The sequence below is a fragment of the Hippoglossus stenolepis genome, chromosome 3 (assembly GCF_022539355.2).
Source record: "Hippoglossus stenolepis isolate QCI-W04-F060 chromosome 3, HSTE1.2, whole genome shotgun sequence".
NCBI lineage: Eukaryota > Metazoa > Chordata > Actinopteri > Pleuronectiformes > Pleuronectidae > Hippoglossus > Hippoglossus stenolepis.
The window spans coordinates 12,381,263-12,400,360 of record NC_061485.1 but is presented as its reverse complement, the minus strand read 5'-3'; the positions used below and the strand labels follow the sequence as shown (position 1 = coordinate 12,400,360).

The window sequence follows — 19,098 nt, the reverse complement described above, 5'->3', positions numbered from 1 at the left end:
TCTTTTTTGTCCAACCAATGTTCCAAATACAATTTGATTTACTATAGTGTAAAACACAGAAAAGCATAAAATCCCGAAATATGAAAGTTTGACATAAATAATGACAAATATTTAAGAATTATGAAAATGGCTTCCAATTCATTTTACTGCAGGTAAACTATGTATTAATTGTTAAAAATCTAAAAGTTACAAATGATGAATAGTGGAGAAAGAGTGACGCTAATTTAATTTATTTCAAAACAATAACACTTAACATCAGATTATTACTTAACACTATTCCACAGTAAGGATGCACAACAGTCAACCTTTGTCTGTCCCAGTCAGTGGCAAGTTAAGGCCACAGTTGCCTAGGGCACCCTGAGGAACTCCGATGACGTCCCCACCCTGCTCTCCCTCTGATAGCCGACACCATCAGAAACACAGGAATTCCCATCAGCATGAAGAAATAGTCAGGCAGCAATCTGAGTGTTGTCACACTTGAGGCAGGAGTAGAAGGAAACACTGCACCACTATTGTGAAACGGGCTGTGGTGTTTCCAATGGGGAACTCTAATTTCAGAGGAGAGGCTATGTGGCCAGCTGACATTTAATTCTTTTATACCACAATATTGGTCTTGACGGGGTCAACTGCACACTTACAGATTGCAAGATTGTTTTTATCATTGACGTCAGATAGAATAAAATACGTCAAAAAGTACAGCAGTGACAGTTTGTTTCCCAGTCTATCTAAGACTTACTAACTACTTTATGTGTTACATTACGCAGGACTCACACATGCGTTGGGATCACTTGATGGTGGCCCGATGCTTGGTGCTGGCCCTATCGTCATACTTAAAACAACCACAATTTCATGCTCAAGACACACAACATACCCACTTTCACATGATTGGATTGGCTAGCTTCTGCTTAAAAGTTCTCAACTTCTACCACACATAGCTTGAGCAAAGCGACGCAACTGAACCACCATGCAGTTAGCCATCACTCCATTCAAAGTGAATGAGCAGCATTTCCGTTGAAGCCTCCAATGCGTATGACTGAGTCCTCCATTAGGACTAGAGCTTATTATTATTTTCATTGCATCTCTGTCACAAGCACTCAGATACCTGAAAGGCATTTTATAAACCCCTGCAGTCATCTTAGTACCTTGGTATTGGTACCTTGGTTACAAACTACAGTTTCTAAATACCCAAAGGTTTGTCACTTAATCAATATTAGGGCTAATAAAAGAGATTGATCTAATATTATTGATCATCAGTTACTAAAAGCTGACTGGTTTGAAATATTAAATAAACAAATAATGAGGAAAAATCTGTGAAATGACAATGAATGGTCAACTTTAATTGTAAATCAATCCAATGAGAGTTTGTAAGAAAAACTGTCTTTATGATCTAGCAGTGTCTTTTTCCAAAGTTTTCCACACTGGTGACAAAATTCCACCATCTTTATTGTCATGCAACAGCATATTACAAGGAAAAGCATAACCACCATGATTGTCTCACACAGCCTTTTAATGCATTATCGGTCTAATTTGCCCAATCTTCATGATTCTTGAAATGTGGGGGGGGGAAATGCACTAAAGGATGGTTTATATGACTTTTATATCCTGGAGCACATTGGCAAAAAGCCCCAGTACTATGGCCCCTGAATAGTTAGAGAGTTAAAGACCCCATGACATATTATAGGTCTGAGCTTGTGTGAAGTGGCTGTTAACCTCTGATCGATCTGCAGAGCTCATCAAAAGTCTTGAGTGCTTTACATTATTGGATGAGGCCGGAGCATCCCAACATTGACTAGGTATTTAATTCTTTATGAGTGAATAAAATCACATTCGTGCAGCTATTGGACAGCCGAGCACAGACTAATGGGGTTTATGGCACACTTCACAGACTGAAGCTTGGATGGCAGGTGAAATATTCCTGCACATCTGTTGCACCCACAGCAAAGTATTTACCATCTTCATAAATTGTTATATGCAGTATTCAGTTTATGGATGGTTAAAGAATCTACAGAGAGAACAAATAAATCATCCCTTTTTGAGAAATTTCTTCAATTATGTGATTTTATCTTGAAACTAGGGGTGTGGTTCTTCTTATCACGAGTTAACTGTCACTCAGAGTGTTTTGTTGCAACATGTCACATCTTTGTCGTACACTGTAAAACTCAAGACACTCACAAACCTCAGGATTATATCAACAACGGCCTCTTTAGGATGCTAAACTTTCAGCGGAATCCATACAAAAGCCTCATTACATTTGATAACAGTGGTGATGACTGTTTTTTTTCCACACCACATCTTGCTGGTGTAAAGGATGAGGCTAATTAACGTGGCGGCATTTGCATCTTTACCTCTGCGTCTCTACAGTGATAGGAATAGAGCAGCTACAGCAGGCTAATGAATGTTTGATTCGAGAAGCAAGACTTCCTGTCACTTGCGACGCTCCTGACATAATGCTCTCCTAAACCCCTTCAATCCTCCTGCACTGTTATCTGGCACGGCTGTTGGTGTCTCACCTTATTCCCTCCACCTTCCCTTTCTCCACTTTAAATTCCTGAGTTCATCCCCCATCCTTGCCCCCTCTACCACCACCACCACACAGGCTGCGCTCATTACAGCGGATTTGCATGTCTGCTCCAGAGCAGTATGAGAGGAGATGAAACAGAACTCCCAGTGGCTGCCTCTGCAGAGCCTCACTCATCTGACAGAAAGAGCTCAACTTTGGGCCCCAGACACAGCCAGCAAACAAATGCAGGCTTCTTAAAGGGGCCATACACACACGTACACACATACACACCAACTAACACAAAGATACTCCCCCAAACATAATTTACGCTGCACTGTATTCAGTTTAAATATATCTATATGCAGGAAATAAATTGAAAAACAGGAGTCTACCTTCCAGCACACTGCTTCCCTCCCTGCGCATTAGAAAACAAATTTCTCAGCTGAGGAAGGATGAGACCAAGACTTACGTTACTGTACCATCCGTCTCCATTCCTGTCAAGACATTACACACCTAAAGACCGATGACCATCTTTTTTATGTGTATGTCATACTCTCTCAACTTGTCACTACAATTTTATTACAGCCAATTTGCGAGACAACTATGGCTAGGTGATCATTCAAATCCATCGCCTACCATCTTTCATTGTAATTGTGTTATAAAGAATATTCTCACAGTGCAATAACTTTAGTTTTGACAAAATCTTTTTTCAGCATGAGATCTACTTTAAAACAAAGTTGTGCCAGGATGTTTTTTTATTATTATTCTGCTTAATGATTTAAAGGGACAGTTCACACTGCTTCTGCTTCTCTGATGACACTCTGAAACATTTGAGAGCACATCCACTCTCTCTCTCTAAAATGAAAATTTCAGAGTTAAACAGCATGGCAGCCAAATCCAATACAATTGAAGTAAATGGCGACTACTTCTTCAAACGTAAATGTAAACTGAAAATGGCGTCATTTACACCAGGTGTTTAGCCTAAATGTCCGCTGTTATTTTAAGTTATGAAACAAACTTAATTTTTAGTTATTTGGTCAATTAGGGTGAGACAGAGGGTTCAAAATATCACATTTGTTTTTAAGATAAGTTGACAGAGAATTATTCTTCTATGCAGTTGCGCCACTATTTACAATAAGCACAAATAGCACGAATACTTCTTGGTCAGCAATGAGTAAATGTCACATACTTTGCTAAAAAAAAGGCAAAACCACAAAAAAAAAAATCCATGTTTCATTTTTGTTCAGGATGACTCACTTGGTGAAAGTGGTGCAGCATGTGCCATGCGACATGAGTCACAGTGAAAGAGAAGGGCAGCAAGACCTATACCGAAAAAGCTCCTGGCCTGTATGGTTCCCCACTGACCGCAGACCTCACTTTAATAAAACAGCACTAACCCTCAATGACCTGCAAACTATGTAGTATAAAAAAAAGTCAAGAAATGAAATATTTTAAAAGTCCATATCCTCTTCAAATAATAACCATCAAACACATTCTGCTGCTATGAGCAGTCTTGAAAATCATTTACTGCATCATATCGAGGAGGAAAATTCTACTCATTCCCCGACTATGACTCATATGCATGCGAGGTCTTACTCAGCAGATAAGCAAAGAGAAAAAAGAAAAAAAATTTAGTACTTGGACGTTATTTTTATTTCAAGACTTAAAGACGCATATTCTCAGAAAGAGTTACCATTGGAACGAGAAGATTTATATTCATTACTACTAGCACAGTCCCAAATTAGCACAAGCCACTTAACAAATGCAAGTACAATTATTTGTTGGCGAATAAAGTAAATTAGGTTCATCACTATTGACGAGTTGCTGTAAGGCCGTCTTCATTCAACTTCCATCACTATGACATAGCAGTTAAGTTGATCAACAATGTCCACTGTTGCTATGGCTCAGCCCAAGAGACGTGATGATGTCATCTTTGGCGTCACGGAATTGTGTCGAGCTAAACCTAACTCCACCCACTGAGAGAGTCTGCAAGTATGTAGCAGCACATTACCGGAATCTTATCACTGATTCCACTGGTAATTTTTTCTGTGACAGCTTGCCTGGGCAAAAAAAAAAACTTTCAAATCCATCAAAACACTCATATAATCCATACCCAGGCAGTTACGAAAGTTATTTACTAGGAATAATATAAAGACATTATTAAAGGCTCTTCTACCCACCCTTAAAAAAGTCCAGCAGAAGTACCTACAAAGCTTAGGGACTCTTATCGAACCACAATGTATCACAGATCAATCAATATTCAAGTTGTCAAACCTACTAACTGCAGGGCGAGATGACTGTGAAACCACAATCTGTTGCCACGACATCAATGGCCTCAAATGACTTAAGTGTTTCACTATGGAAGCTTTTTTGCAACAGTTGCACTGTCTCTAAAGCAAAGGTGGTGACGGCGGTGTCTGTGGTGGTGATGACGTCATACAAACCCTGACTGCCACCACAACAACACAAAGCCTAAATCTAAACATACAACTAAAACAAATTCATACTGATTTTTATTGTAATAGCTTATGTTGATTTGAGAAGTACAATATTTTTCATTAAACTATACATATTAACCTAACCTAGATTGTCACAAGATAAAACTCTGAGAAAAAGATTATATTCTAAATATTGTTAGCTTTGTATGTTTAATCATGTATCTATTTTATCGTGAATTGCTCCGAAAAATTCACTCGTCTCACTGGTATAAGCAAAATCTGTCTATATTACATTAGATTTCATTTAGCTGACGCTTTTATCCAAAGCGACTTACAATAAGTGCATTCAACCATGAGGGTACAAACCCAGAACAACAAGAATAGAGAAAGTACAATTTCTTCAAAAAAGCAAAACTACAAAGGGCTATAAGTAAGTGCCATTTAAGTGCTACTAAATTGTTAGTTTAAAAATGTTATTTAAGGTATAGTCGGAAGAGGTGTGTTTTTAGTTTGCGGCGGAAGATGTGTAAACTTTCTGATGTCCGGATGTCAATGGGGAGCTCATTCCACCATTTAGGAGCCAGGACAGCAAACAGTCGTGATTTTGATGAGTGTTTAGCTCGCAGTGAGGGAGCAACAAGCCGATTGGCCGAAGCAGAGCGGAGTGAACGGGCTGGGGTGTAACGTTTGACCATGTCCTGGATGTAGACTGGACCCGATCCGTTCGCAGCATGGTACGCAAGTACTAGTGTTTTGAAACGGATGCGGGCAGCCACCGGTAACCAGTGAAGGGAGCGGAGGAGCGGAGTCGTGTGAGTGAATTTAGGTTAAAGACCAGTCGAGCTGCTGCATTCTGAATGAGCTGCAGAGGTCGGATGACGCTATCAGGTAGACCTGCCAGGAGGGAGTTACAATAGTCTAGGCGTGAGATGACCAGGGCCTGGACCAGAACCTGCACCGCCTTCTGAGTGAGAAGGTGGCGTATTCTCCTGATGTTGTACAGCATGAATCGACAGGAACGTGTTGTTACAGTAATGTTGGCAGTGAGGGAGAGTTGGCTGTCTAATTGTGATACTCTGCTCTCCTTCACCTACAGTCAGTAGTACAGTGATGCCCATCCTCTTTTCAAACGTATGTTGCACACTGTACACACTGTAAATCAAGTCGTACTCATTCATATCAGATTATTAGCAGTTTTGTTTGTTAAACACAATGGCAAACTGTGCAGCTATGTTCATTGTGCAGCAATGAGCAACCTCTACTTGAAAAGCATTTAAAAATTGTGACTTTAAGCTTAATTTATGTAGTTCGATACAGTTTGCACCGGCTTAAAGATGTATCTGCCTTTCTTGTGACTGACTTATGTGTCGCTACAAGGCAAATAATGTGTGGTGCCGTATAAAATGTTTGGTTGTGACAAGATTTTGAGCTGGAGGTAAGACCACAAATAATTAATTGGCACCAGTACAACCAGTGTTTATTTGTAAACTTGCTCCTCCGTTCAGCACCAATGTTCCAGTAAACGACCTAACCAGGAAATACAAGGACATACTTTTTGTAGCAGACTGAGCATATAGCATGTAAGCAACAATGTAGGTGTGCTTTTGGACAGAGCAATTTCATGTTGGGCTTTATAAACGGCACCAGACAGATGAAAGCAAAATGCGTGATAACACAAAAAAGGGAAATCAAAATGCCAGAGTGATGGTCAAAGTGGTTCACCGCTGAGACCTCTTAAAAATAAGCAAAAACATGACAAAACTCAACAGAGAAAACAGACAAGATAAAAAAAAATATAGAGGTTTTAAAAAGGCAGTCATTTTGGAACGACTAAATAGGGATTATCAGGCACAAACCCAAGCAGCAATCAACATTTACCAAAGACTTGATAATTTGCTCCTCTCCAATTATAGGCACTTGCAGAGCATCATTTTGACTTTCGTTCACTGGACTGGACACAAAAAAGGCTGAAATCAGGGCACTGTGAGCTGACTGAAAAACTTAACTGAAGTGTGGCTGGGCTGTACAGCGCACATTAAGTCATTTAAGTCCCCATGCTCACAGTCCCTCCCTAACCTCCCACTGTACACACCAGTAACCGCCCCAGCACTAAGCCTTTCAGACCAAACTCTGCTCAGCCTTCGGCATCTTAATAAGAGGAGGGAAACTAGAAGGGAAGTGAAGGCATGGCAGTCTTTTAGAGGAAGCCGAATAAATGACTGAACACACACCCTGGGGCGGGCATGCCGGGGGGTTTCCAGGAGGTCGGAGCAAGCGGGGCCAATCATGTCAAGACGAAGGCGGCAGACTAAAACAAAACTGACATATCAAAGCAGCCAAGCCTTGTAGAAGGGAAAAGAGCAGCCGAGACACAGCATTCAACGGCACAGTTTGTTGCTGCATCAATGAGAGACAGCACAACTAAAACAGCTAATAGCGATTAAAGTGGAAATTCCGTCTGCTGAAAAGCTGCATCTCTCTCAAATAAAAAAGACTGCTAAAACCATCACACCATCAGAGTGATCCTATGGTCTTTGATCCCATCGTTGTTTTCGCTTCTGGAGGTAGGCAAACTGTAAACCAGGCTTTTGGGAGACTGTCTCTGTACCCAAACCTTTAATCTCCCACCCTACTACAAATAATATTTAAGAGCAACTGTTCAAACCAAAACTCTATCATTACTAAAAACAAACTAACAAGGCCTCAGGGCTGCTTTCACTGATTCACGTAGATAAATGCTTTGTCTACATGTACAACCAAAATCTCTGACAACCTGGATAAACCAGGAATGTGCAATATAAAAGCACACAGAAATTGCAGGATTATGAGCGCGCTTAAATGAGTTATGTTTTTAAATTGGCTTGATGAGAGCCAGTGTGGCCTTAAACTCAGTTTGCTTCTAATGAGATATCAAAGCTTGACTGTTTACTACGTATCTTCTTTCCTTGTGATAATGAAGGGAATCCTCTGAGGTTGCTGCCATGCTGACACAGCCCTTAGGTGCTTAAATCCAAAAATGGGTGCATTAAGTGCATTTTAATTGACTTATATTTACCCAGTGTATTGTCTTGCAAATAAAAAAGACCTTCTGGCACTCCTGGAAGACTGAAAAAGTAGGTCACTCAGTCTCCTGTGAGTCATAGATTTTGGCAGGAGACCAAGAAGAGCAGGTATGGGAGAGACAGCGCTGGAGCTAAGAGGGCCTAATGGTTTACTACGACTATTTCATCGGTATCATAAACATAATCAAGTTCACATACAACTGCATTTTGTTGTACAATGTGATATTACGCAAAACTGGATGCAGAAGTTTAGGGAATTAGAACCAAAAAGCTTTACACACTTATGTGCTTCAGAAAAATACACTAACAAAATCATATTGTAGTTTGGCCTCCTGAGGAGCATTTCAGCCTGCAAACTCCTCTACAGTCCTTTGATCCATCTATATAAATTTCTTTAAGTAGGAAGATTTCTCAGATTGCAGGTGCAGTTTCGTTCCTCTTCAGTACCAAGGCCCAAACAGTTACTTTTTGAACACGGTGACTCAGCCTGGTCAAAATCATCAGTCACACAGCCACCCAGGGATGACCACATTTTGGAGGCAGAGCTTATGTGCACGTCTCGGGCCAAACACACCGATACTTAATTACATTGAGCAACTGGCACAGATCACGTCGCCTCAGCCATTGAGCCCCTCCCCCAGCTAACCTCTCCGCCCTCTCATTCATCCACCCTGAGGGAGAGGCATGCAGGCCAGAGGAAGTATGACTCATCTGAGTAACAAGATGCATTCTTCAGAATTCTCTACAGACGTGTTGTTTGCTAAGTGAAGACTAGGGAGAGAACAGCGCAGAGAGAGATAAAGAAATATAAGAGCCGATACAAAATTTAATAATAATCAAGATGCAGACTACGTGTGAGAGCAAGACATATGAGAAATAGGGTGGGAAAGATGGGGCAAGAGCGAGTCATCACTTGTGTGGGTTTCCTGATCCTCGCAGATCAACATTTCCTCCAACTCCACCGAGAGAATCCTTGGCCTCTGTTCGGGGTTTTCTGAATCACAGATGGAGATTCCAAGTACTACATCTAAGGCTAATCCATCAGGTTTCACACAGAAAAAAAACAACAAATGACGACAACAGAGAGGGTTTTAACATGCGATTCTGCTGAGCATGCAGAGGATAATGAGGCATAGACAACTGCTAGGAAGAAAAAGTGTTTAATCATTGGGTCTAACAGATCCACCGCAGCTCCTTCTCAACCAACCCCACATCTGCAAAACTTGGCACTCGCCCCTACAGATCATGAGCCTCACACACTGCATCACACACACTCTCCAACTTCTACATGAAGCTATTTCGGGACTAGTCTATATTAACATTGTCTGAAATCACAAAACAAACAGAGAAGCTACACACCGCCTTCAAGTCTGATCAACCAACACAAGGCTGCTGAAACATGCCTGTCTTGTGATTTCATGATAAGTGATCAGTCCAGTGATTCCTATTAATCAACTAGACTGTGGCGGCCCACCACAGCTTCATAATGAAACCAAAATTTGTATTATTTCCCATTACAACATTAAATATCTAAATGCTCATCTCTCTCACTCACAAACACATTGACTCAGACCCGTCTGTCATAGTCCGACAGACCATCAGGAGCATTGGGAGAAATCCTGTCACATCGATGGCTCAGTGGACCGTCAAAACGTTCATTAAGATGTTCGTCCTCAGCAAGCAGGCGAAACTCTACATAAGCCTGGTCTCCTCAGTGTAGCTGTCACTCGGGTTGCATATGAGAGCAGGCTGTGTGTGTGTGTGTGCTATGACTGATTGCACTGGCCAATCACAACAATCAACCCCCTGGCAGCTACAGATAGAAACCAAAAAATAAAGAATCTATTAAGAATCTCAAACACTGCAGTCTCTGACCATGTTTTACTGTCAGCAGAGGATGAACTTGAGTGATGTGGCAGTAAACCACATCCTCAAAACTCCACTATTTAACCTCGCTAAGCAGGCTTAAAACTGTGAACTTAATTAAACCTGAGCCACTCTGACTTTCCTCTCTGAGTTTGCACACTGTCATTCAAACATTAAATGCTTTGCCGTTGCTACATTGCACACAGGAATAAGCCAATAAACCTATGAGAGCTGACATAATTGCAACTTGGATTGCACACCTCCTTTAGAGATACTAATACCACTGCAGCAAACGAGCATATTAGAGACTAGAATGGCACTCAGTAGAGTGCATACCTCCGCCAGGGGCCAGTAGTCCCCTTAAATTCAATCAAGCCACACTAAATTACACACACTCATAGATGTCAGTCCCCATAGATATCCGATATATTTATGCCCGATTTTTTGTCATCGAGATCCATGAATTATTCAGTGGGATACCTGTAAAAAATGTAAAAAAAAAAGAAGACCCATCTTGTAATGTTAAAGAAAGTGTGAATAAAAATTCCTGGATCTGCCCTTTTGTCTGAATCCAGGCCAAATTTCATCCCATCCTTTCATTGAAAACCTTTTTTAGTAGTTAGTATTTAGTAGTTTTTGCATTATCGTGCTTGACAAAATTACCTAAGTACCCATCCAACCAACAAACAAACAGAGGGGTGAAAACATAACCTCCTTGGCAGAGGTAATTATCCCACCAAACATCACTGACCAAATCTGCAATGTGTAATAACATAGTTCAATACAGTGTGTGGTTAGATATGTGAGGTGTGCATATACAGTACACTTCCTATGTCTTCCTCAGCCATGGTGCTACCTAAGCTCACAGTCACCACCAAATTGACGCCAATTAATCTGAGAGTAGCTGACGGCTGGCTGTGGCTTCATGTAATTGGTCAAATAGTGTGAATACATGAACCATGCATCCAATGGTTATCTATTTTTATTCATACTACACACCTTATCTTCTTATTTATTAATGTGTTGTGGTTCTTATAATAATTGGTTCTTATTTTGTTGTAATAAAATAAAGAGCAGGATTAGAGTAAATTAAGTTATTTTCTTAAGCAGCAACAATTATGTTTACAGCACTACTAAGTCGCTACATTAGTACTAAATAATATCTCTCTAGAAACAGAAGTTAAATGTGAATAAATTAAAAATTTTAACATGGAAATACTGGGTAAATTGAATGAAATACACAGACATCAGTCACGATCGGTCATCTCCTCGGTCCACCTTCCTCTGGTAACATTGCAAGAGCTACTGTCTCAGCTTGTAGCTATAAGTTTACAAAAATTTGACCAATTTGAAGACGTGAGAAAAAAAATTTTTTTTTTTTACTTACAGAAAACTTTAATTTTAGTTTGTTCATAATAATTCACTCTAAGCCTAACCACACACTGTGGTTGCGTGAAACACACCACGGTGGATGGGAGCAGAGCATTTTAAAGCTTGTTGAACATGAACATTTTGATTACATTTACAGAGCTAAGATGTGTTCAACTTAAGTTAAACGGTTACGTCTCACTTATCTCCACTACCTGTGTGCTGTCTGCTGCAAGTGTCCATCTCATTAGAGAGAGGAGAGGCTGCAGCCCAACTGTAATGGACAGAAAAACACAGTATTGAACATTCAACATAGTTCAAGTCTTATGATGCTATTGAAAGCCCTGTGATGACATAGTGCATGTAAATAAAATAATTCTTTCTCTAATTCATAGAATTTCAGGCAGTCTTTTGCAACATGTGTATTTCACACGCTCATATGTCAATGATTGATGATGAAAATAGGATTTATGGCTCAGACCTTCTGACCATCTTCAACAGAAGACAAAGTATTTCTAGAAGAAGCTGGCTCACGTTTGGTAAAGTAATTTGTGAACGACAAGACAATCCTTCTATCTCTTTGAATTAAGACTCAGTAAATCTTAAATGCTGGTGAACTGCACACAACAGGCAGTGTTTACTTATGCTTGTACGCATGCACCAACCACTGCCTCACAGAGCAGGGAGATTATCATATTTAATCATGTCTGGTTTGCGGTAGACAAGACGCTGCACTTGTCATTACCATGGTATCGTCTCTAAATTGTCATGTGATGCATGCAGTCCACAGCATGCAGTCCACAGAAGGGAGCTGTAAATATCATCTTATTAAACTATAATTTTTGTGAGACTTGAGTACAGAAACAGTTAAATATAGTCGTAAATCACAGCTTTGTGGTTGTTCATATGCAGACAAAGCAGCACTGTTAGGCAGTTGTTGGTCAAACCATTTTTAGATTCAAAATTTCCCAGTTCAAAACAAACAGACATCCCTGTCTAATCTAGGTTTTCTTCCACTTTACCTGAAAGTGAATATTGTATCTGCTACAGGGGCCACTGTAATGATTAAATCAGATACCAAATACTAAAATGAAAGCCCCATTCTTATTACTTAAGCTGTGTCAGCTTAGCGAGCTCTTCTTGCTGCATACAGCTCTAATGTCTCCTAAGAGTGTGAATCATACAGTATAAGCATATCAATTGCTTCTTCCAAGTAAAGAACAAAAAAGCTTAAGAAATATATACTGATGCTGAGGGCCTATCAGAACTCAATGACAAAGTATACAATATGATGAATTATTAAATCCTTAAAGGATTGAAAAGTCAAGTCTGTCTTATTCATTTAGGACTTGGCTATTCATTAGCAACCGCATTAGTAAATTCTCAAATGACACAGCCTCTATGAATACCGCATTTACTCTGAAATCTCTTATTTTACATGTTATTAAGCACCACAATAACTCCCCCTTTAAGAGAGTTGATTTGTGGTCCCCGATTTTGTTTTCTCATTAAGTGCACTACAACCATACAGCACATAATCTATTTTTAGATTTACTCTTCATGTACCTCACACAGTTACTGGACTTCAACTTAAAGCTAAGATAAGATCAAGCCAAACATTTATAATGGACTTACAACAAAATGTATTCATCTTTTGCTACCACAAGCCTGGAATGAGTCACAGAAACCACCATCGAGAACAGATGCAGCCAACCCCCACCCCACCTTTGTCTCCTACACTTTCTTATTCCTCTTTTACACCTAAATTAGCAGGTATATGTGGGATTTTTCCCATTGCCAGTGTTGCACATTATTAACAAAAAAGGGCTATGCGCCAATGCCCGGAAGTTCAATGTCTATCATAACGTTGCGCAGGAAAAATGTGGCAAAATAAAGAAGAAACTAGTGAATTAACCCAGGGGGGTTCCATCACTGTCAATTGGAGCTGGAGCCCATAAAAACATCTACTGCTTAGTCATTTGACACGGGAGTGAATGCTGATTGTATCCATTCCTATTGCAGACAAAAGCCAGATGTTTGTGGTGGTTAGTTGGTTTTTTGACCAGTGGAAAAGGGGATTAAACTTACCCAGCAGACTTGACTGTGGGTTGTTACAGTAGTAATAATTAACCAGAATGAGGAAATTAAAAGGTTAAACATTTTCAAACCAGGCATGTATCTAAGTAAATGTGCCAATAATAACAACAGGAGTGAACCGGTTGAATTAAACATCATATGCTCCCCTCACTGATTCATGTCCACACATCCAACTCCCAGCCACGACATGAATTGGAGCATATAGGACTAGTTCACTGACAGACTCAACTCAATAGACTGGGAGGAGGTGGGATGAGGAGAAATAGCTAGGCAGTGTATTGCTGGATGAATAAAAAATGAAAGTATAGTGCTTCAGTAAATTCGCTCTCTACATCCCGTGAGGAGGGTTGGTGGTGGTGGTGGTGGTGGTGGTGGTGAAGGGGTGGTGGGGGGAGTAGAGGCTCGTTTGAAAACTGAACCAGTGCTGCATTCCCACATCCACCCGTATCCAGCGAGGGGCTCTTTAAAAATTCATTAATTTACAGCAAAAATAGATTAAAGCACCCAGCTGAGCAAAACTCAAAATTTGGCTCCTGAATAACATTAATGATAAAATATTTCCCTCAAGCCCAGGGGGGGTTTTGCCTGAAGAGACAGTGCTGACTTTTTTCACCTTACAGCACCTTGTGAATCATACATTTTCAAATCATCACTAAAATAATGCATTTCTAATTGTCATTTTTAATTATGCTTTTCTTTGGATGGAAACAAGAGCTGCGCAAAAACCTGCGAAAACTAATTAAAATCCATCCAAGGATCTGTCGTTCCCATGATGCGGTGCCAATGTCATTCTATTTACCATTTGATATCTCTGCTACAGAGACTCAATGACAGCTGCTCCAGGCCCCCAAAAATGCCTAGAACTGCAGTTACAGTAATTGCTCTGGCCAGCACTAAATGAGGTTCACTTAAATGCAATTATCCCCCTCTGATCTCTCACATAAAGAGACTTCTTTAACATGGAGAAGTGGGCTCACACAATGTGACTGCAAACAAGATTCAAATTGGAATCAGGGAGGCATTTCCAGCAGATGAATGGCTTCATAGCTCATCTGCATTCTAGTGATGCACAGAGTTACTAATGAAGACTGAGCCATTCCCTTCTTACCAACACAGCCGCCATAAGAGCAAAACTTCACGCTAGATATGAGCAGAGTACCAGGAGAAAATTTCGAACAAAACCGTCCAGTCATTTGGCCTGAGCTGCGTTAGACGACAGCCCAGACTCCACGCAGAGTAAACAGCTGTTAAAAGGAAAGGAAGATCCTGTTTTTTTTGTCTATTCAAGGTGAAAAACGCACTGAAGGACAAGATGACGGGCAATGAAGCGAAGAGAAAGAAACTCCAACCTAAAATAACTTCACATTCCTGAGCAGAGAGGGATTGAGAAAGAAAAACACTTTGGATTCAGACCAAAAATAAGTCATTGTAAAAAATAAAATAAAAAAGACCTAAACAGAGGCCTTTAACCAACAGCATCACCACTACGCCATGCCAAAAAAATATCAGCCATGCTCATGAATAAATTGCCATCTGCCAATCGCAGATCACAATAGGTTTTCAGCCTGAGGGGGGTAGCGGCCTAATAGGGGTTGCTACAGAGGGTACCTGTTGGGTGCTGTCCAAATACACAGGGTGGTGAGGGGGGGCTGTGATGGGCATTTCATGTTGCCAGAGGCTCATATACCTCCAGGATCCTGATAACTGCATCTCAAGGATGGCTATTTGAATAATCACTTCAACAAGGGGAGAAATTAAAAAGCCTCTCAGTGAAAGGAGGCTAGGCACAGGGCCACACTCTGAATTCCAAATGAGGGGCTGGTATTCAAAAAAGTAGACGCCCGCTCCAAATTCACTGTACTACACTAGATGGCTGACCCCTGACATCTATCCAAATCATATTCCTCCTGTAATTATTACATTTAATTTATTACATTATACACTATCACCCCCAAGACGAACATTATCTGTAACCCACTGATGGAATGTCAACATTTATTTACACAGTTATTCTGCATTCTTTGTGTTCTGCAGGTGAAAACTAAATATTTTTTTTCTACAGCGATGATAGATCAATGTGCTGCTGACACACACACACACACACACACACACACACACACACACACACACACACACACACACACACACACACACACACACACACACACACACACACACACACACACACACACACACACACACACACACACACACACACACACACACACACACACACACACACACACACACGTTTTTAAACCATTTGGCAAAAGACTTTTTTTTTTTTTTAAATGACTCCAGGCTAAACCCACCATTAATGAGAGGTTGTTTCACATCCTCCCATTCACACTTTTAAACGGTTACTGTGAGAACACACAGATGTGTAATATTTTCTCTTCTGTCTTCACAGCTTTTCAGTCCATTAATCAAAACCTTGAGGTCTTTTTTTTTTAAGTCACTAACTCTGCCCTATTAAGAATGTTGACACCAATAAATCCCCAAAAAACAAAACATAACAAAGCCTTTTAATTCAAGCCTGCATAACATTGTTCATCATGAACACATTGCTTATAAACTCAAATTTGATGAATGCAACAGTAGTGTTCCGAGGAGCAAATTTTACAATGTGTGGCTGTGATTCAGATTTCTGCATGCAATCTGTAAAATGCATGCACTGGCTGCGCTCTGTCTATTCTTTAACAGTCCGCCAGCAAACAACAGCAAAATGTCTCTTTCAATTTCTTGTCAATTTCATGAATGCCATCAAGGTCCAAAATATCTGTATTGCAGGGGTTGAGAATGGCCTCAGACGGAGCTGCAGACACTACAATCAAATGCCACTCAACATAAACGGCACACAGAGTCTCTTTAACATCTTTTCTTAAAACTCCGGGCAAAGGCAGGTAGAGAAAAGGGATAATTCATAGAATAAGACAGAGTAATGATCCTATTAATTTCAAGACAATAGGCTAAATTAATCTATTCCAGCTCTACTTACCTGGGAAAACTACAGCTTCATATACAATAGCTTTAATCCAGAAAGCTGTAGGCTTGCTATTTAAAGGATGGGTGATTAAGAAGCAAACCAGGTCTGACCTTTGATTGTGGCTGCTGACTAACGCTATGGGCATTTTGTTAGTTGAAGCATAAGGTCTGGCAAGGTCTTGGGATGTTTTGTTGTGTTTTTTTGGGGAGGGGGGGGATAGTGTTTTGTTGTAGTCATAAATCCAACCTTTTAAAGCTGATTTTATGGCAAAGTGAACTTGAGCATGACAATATATGATGATTAACCAATAATGTGCACCCCATTGCACTCCGATCATTAAAACAACACTGTGACTTCATTGATAAAACTTGCACAAGTTGACAGCGAGGAAAATTAGGAGCTCAGTCATCCATCGTCTAATAAAGGCCGTCAGGATAAAGCAAGGACACTGCTTTGTATACAGCTGCACGCAAATGCCACAGCTGTTTAGTTTAAAGTTGGTAGCATTAACTAATCAGCGATCACACACACACACACACACAGCAAATGGTTTAACATCAAAGCGAAGAGGAGCATGCCCTCAGAGATGTCTTGCACACAGGACCAAAATATTTGACTGCAACACGGTCTGAGCCATCTCAGGGCAATACCCCACAAGGGTATAACCACCAGAGGCAGGAGACAGCCCGGCGATCAAAGTCTGGAGCATAAAATTGACCTGAAACACGCTTCTGCACTTGTTGATTTCGCAGCCGCATGACAAACCTGCGCCCTGTCATACAGCGAGACTGCTCCTACATGCGGGGATCGTCGCTTTCCTTTTTCTTTCTGGAGGAATTTATTAGCCGCCTGAGAAACAGACGACTGACAGACGAGAAAACACGCTGCAACAGCTGTGAGTCAAATACCACCCGGGCACGCAGGAAAGCCAAATGACACTGGGCTCTCTCTCTCTCTCTCTCACACACACACACACACGCACACACGCACGCACGCACTTCATGCTGGACACACAGCGTCTCACCATAGCAAACAGCTAGCTAACCATAGCAGCCGGGGTAGGACATTGTATCCCTCCAACGCGAGGAAAACACACACCTAGTCCCGGCCCAGGAGAGAGCGCCCACACCGCTCAGCTAAAGTTAGCAGGCTACTACAACTGGCTAGCTAGCTGTCAAAGTTGCCCTGTCAGTTGTCACCGGTTGCACGGCGGCGCTAGCAGGCTAACGCGAGAGCTGTCAACTTGCGGGGAGTTACAGCAACGCGCCCGGGGTTGTACTCAACCCTGACCGGGGGGACAACACGGACGGGCTCCCCCGGGTGGGAGGAAAAAGGGGGGAAGAGGGAAGAAAAAAAAATGTGTCCCCGCACGCCCCGCCACACGGTGTGTCAGGGCCTGTTCGCCCGGCGCAGTCCCCCACACAACTTCAGCGCGGCTCACTTCCCCGTTAAAGTCGTCCATTTCGTGGGCCTCAGTTCAACTTCCATGCCCGTGTAGCTCACTTACTCTGGGTGAAAGCTGCCGTGACGCTGGCTCCCTGTAATCCTCACGGTAGTTTCAGAGTAGCTGCCCCCCTCTTTCCCCCTTTTTCTTCCGCCTCCTCGTCTTCGGCTAAGCGGGAGCTCCCCACGGGTGTCCTGCGCTTCTTGACGCTACGGTCCTGTGCAGAGGAGTCGCTGCAGCTCGGCCGGTGTGCCCGCGGTGCCGTGGTGTCCCTGCTCGGCTTCTCTCCGCCTTCTCTCGTTCGCCTTTCTCTCGGCGGCGGTGCCAACATCCGGGACCCTGCCCCCTCTCTCTCTCTCTCTCTCTCTCTCTCTCTCTCTCTCTCTCTCGCTCTCTCTCGCCTCTGTCTACCTCTCCCCCCCACTCCTCCTCCTCCCCGGTTTCATTAAAAGTGACCGGAACTACTTTCCCATACGACGACGCACAGGAAGGTTTGGGGTTTTGTTTCCCTCCGTCAGCCTCGTCACCGCTGCCGCCACAGAAACTAGCGCGCGGTCAAACGCGACAAAATCCCGCAGTGGAGACAACAGCGGCTCCATTCACGCGTGAACTCATCTGTGTTTCCATCGATACATTATATTGACTTTCGAAGCTCTGCGGGGGAAAGTCACTCGATGTGTCTTCTAACGTAGCACATGGCCTTAATAAATAAAGAACTGAGGAGACCTTCAAATAAGTCACAGAACACAAGGAGGATTGTTGTCCACGTGGGTATCACTGGTGATAACTCACCCTTTACTACGTGTTTGCAGTGGTTGAAGTATTTAGATAGATTGTAAAAGTACTAATACCACACTAAAGAAGTGCTAATAGTCCTCTATTTAAGATTATGATGGAAATTTGTCAATTAAATTGCTTAAGAATATGCAGGAAAATGTACTTTTTTTTAAGGTACTCAAAGCAAATAAAATACACCCAGGAGACAGTTATAGATACAGTAGTATTATAGATGTTATGTATACTATAATATTATATTGAATTCTTATTTGTTAGTCTATTCGTTTTTGGAAGTAATTTTTCCCATTCCGTTTTTTTATAGAATTTTTTTTTTATGAATGTGAATATGTACAAAAAATTGTTGTGAGCAATAAATTATATGTAAAATCAGGGGTGAGGTATACTTATAATTATTTTCTATTAAATTGCTGAAAGACTGACTGATGCTGATCATAGTTGCCCAGAGCCCTAACACACCTTCAGAATTTTTGTTCAAATGTAAAAGTTATGAAATATAATTAAAAAAAATTGAAATTTTGAAAAGGATGGGGTACCTGTCT

The 19,098-nt window shown here is 41.3% G+C and overlaps 1 protein-coding gene across 3 annotated transcripts in view; it reads right to left on the bottom strand.

Moving 5' to 3' along the window:
• foxj3 (forkhead box J3) overlaps nt 1-18,130 on the bottom strand; it is an 81,633-nt gene extending 63,503 nt beyond the window's left edge. For 2 of the 3 annotated variants that reach the window (XM_035150926.2, XM_035150933.2), the window contains exon 1: nt 17,825-18,130. The gene's annotated coding sequence lies outside the window, so the exon portion shown is untranslated. The remainder of the gene's footprint in view (nt 1-17,824) is intronic. The other variant, XM_035150915.2, reaches the window with a different exon arrangement.
• Between the last annotated feature and the right edge of the window lie 968 nt (nt 18,131-19,098).